Raw genomic sequence first — 3,181 nt, 5'->3', positions numbered from 1 at the left:
GTGTAGCTTGTACATTTGTCTCATATTTTCTGGGTATAAACAGAGGAAATAAAATACCCAGCCCATCCTCAAACTCTCAGCACTCCTGTAAAGTAATTTCAGAGACAACAAATGTGATTTAAATGTGTTTTTTCATTGTGTAAGAGTATCCAAGTGCTATTGTGATTGCACATACAGGTGCACACTTGCACATATTGTAGGCGTCAGTCCTTGTAAATACACAGTGTTTGGGCATATGCATGCACTTACACAAGACATGAAGAAAAGGAGGTATATGTGTTGTCTGTGTAGGTGTAAAATAGAGGTAAGCTGAGAAATTGCAGAGGACTTGCAAGTCTTGCATGGTAATGAGAAAAGGGACACTAATTCTTTCATTTGATGCTCTGTAATTATGGCATCCATGGCCCAGTCTGGCACACCAACTAGATTTATGGTCTCCCTTGGTATGAAACTGTGTGTTCATGTGTGTGTGAGGAAGAAAGACAGTGGAGGTGAGGCAAGATAGAGAGCAGAGAGCGAGAAGCTAACAGGCAATTGGACAAAAGGGAGGGAAGGCAGAGTGAGAAAAAAAAATTAAAGAGTGTTATAAAACACAGTCTCCTATCTTAAATCACAAGTTTTGCCCAAGTGAAGTGTAGGCTGTGATTACTATGATAAAAGGTCATGGCTGAATACATTTACATCTTCTCAATGACAAATTGACCTTGTTGGAGTGCAAGCCAAGAGGATGTACCTACATCTGTTTGCATTGTGTATATTTATTTATTTTTTAAATCTCCAATCGAATAAAGATTTTGTTGCAGTTTTTCTGATCTACAACATTTGCCTGTTACGCATAGTATAGGTAATGAGTGTTAGGTGTTAACTTGATGTATGAATCCATGTGTCTCTGTCCCTTCAAATATCAAAATATATTCTATGTAAAGAAAAAACGTGTGCTCCATGACATTTATCCACTTCTATTTTACTGACTTAATCAATTACCTTCTAACAATACGTCACTTCTGAGTTTCAGTGCTTGACAATTACGTTTTTTTTCTCTGTGTTTAATGACACCCATTAAGCCCGCTTTGGTTGGTGTTACCATGGTAAAAAAAAAAAAACAATCATAAAAGCTGTCCTTTGGTGTCCTTAATGACTGAGGATATCACAGCCTGTTTGTTAATACTGTAAGTCCTCTTTCTGATGACTTTTAACCCTTTTAAGGATGATTTATTGCAAATACTCATTCTTTTTAATTATCCCTGCAGCAAGGTGTCCAACAGTTTTGTAAATCCATTACTGAAAATCAATACTCAGCTTTTAGGTTATGAATTAATTAATGAAGTGTGAAGTTTACTCTGAGTGAGGGCCCATTGATGAAGAAGGAATGTGACAGTGACATAAAGGTAAAAAGACAGAATGAAGACATAGACCAGGTGACTCCAAATGATCCGATATTGCCTGGTATGGCACATATTAGCATTATGCCTTTAATTGCCTTTAATTTCTGTTGTTCATTTAAGTTAATTTGAGGTCTTGGAAGCAAACATTTATCTGTTGCATATGAGTGAGTAATTTCCCCCCACATGCCTTTGACAGCCAGTCTCCCGGCCTGGCTATCATTATGTTAGGACCAATTTTACAGGAAAAAAAGTGTTGGAAGCTTCACTGATTTTTTTTTTGTTTGTTGTTGTTGTTTTTTGTCGTTTCTGTTTTTCTGTGTGTTTCCAAATGTTGTCCAAATTTTACCAGTAAACACCACTTATTAGCTAACTAGCTAGCCAACTTTCTAAAAATATAACCGTAGGCACTTTAAAGGTTACAACATAAATTGTTACTAAGATAGTTGCTATTAAATGAGGCTATGATTTAATGTTACATTTTGCATAGTTGCACACTTTTAAGCAGAAGAGCATCTGAGAGAAAAACAGGACGGGAGCCTCTAAATTCATTGTGCACCTGTGGGACAGAGACAAGAAACAGGCAAAATATATGTTTTCTGACCTGAAGCATGCTCCACATTCAAGTTGATATTGTATGCAAACCATTTAGCAAACTGTCTCGTTCTATCCCATGTTTAAATTAAATAGCCCTGCAGCTGAAATCACTGCTTTTCTCAGAGTGCACTACCTTGCAACTAATAGTCCCCATTATTCATGGCTCTACAGCAGAGGTCACTGCCATGGGGTTTACTTTTCTCTACCTCACTAAATTGGAAGTCAAGAGAAAATGAATCGAGACACCCACACATGGAATGAGCTATAGGTTTGACTTTGACTTGTCCTCAAACTGCAAAGTGAAAAAATAGTTTTATATACATGTCATATGGATCATCAGAAAGTGTGCTGTAGGTCAATCTGGGTATCGATGTATCAAGAATTTTGAATGAAATATGATTTTGTTTTTTTGTAACATTTATTTTCTCTCCATTATTATTTAGGCTCAGAGGTATGATATAGATAAACTAAGCCATCCCTTGTGTGTTATTATTTCCTTGGCTCAATAATGATAGGAAATAGAAAAAAAGAAATTCTTAACAGTTTTATAATATTGTGAGGTCAACATGTTCTGCAAAGGTTTTACTGTAAAAAGCTACAGTATCACTACATGCCCTTTGATAACCAGCATACGTAACCATACAAACTATGCTTTTATCCAAAATTTCCTTAACTTGGAATTATCTGTTTTGACTGTATTTAAAGGAACATACTACATAAATACTAGGATACTGACATCAAATTACAAAGCTAAATGAAGTTTTTTGCCTCATTTTTCACTTTGTCTTAAAATCTGATACTTCTGATATCACCTGCAAAAGCTTTTTGAAAATATTATTCACCACAAACAATGCTGGCTGCCAGTCCAGAGCAAGTCTTCAATTTTCCGTGACTGCCACAAGGAAGTCATGGACAAGACCGACATCTGATAAATTGGTGATTTTAAAAACCAACAGTTGAGTTAAGGTGATGGTTTGAAGCCTGAAACTATTTGTCACCTTGCAAGTTCAAGGTCTGACTTTGAAAATTGAGACATTTTGCCATAAGACTGAAAAATCCTCTTCAATTTGCTGAGCTTGACCTTTTCATCATCCCGGCAGAGAAATTATTTTATAACACAGAAGGACTGTGTCATTCAGCAGCCTCTTGCACACTAGTGATGGGTCGTTCGCGAACGAAATGGCTCTTAGAGCCGGCTCTTT

This window comes from Diplotaxodon limnothrissa, linkage group LG11, assembly GCF_057381915.1.
Source record: "Diplotaxodon limnothrissa isolate DT_005_m linkage group LG11, D_limnothrissa_male_GT1.1, whole genome shotgun sequence".
Classification (NCBI taxonomy): domain Eukaryota; kingdom Metazoa; phylum Chordata; class Actinopteri; order Cichliformes; family Cichlidae; genus Diplotaxodon; species Diplotaxodon limnothrissa.
This window is presented reverse-complemented; position numbering follows the sequence as displayed.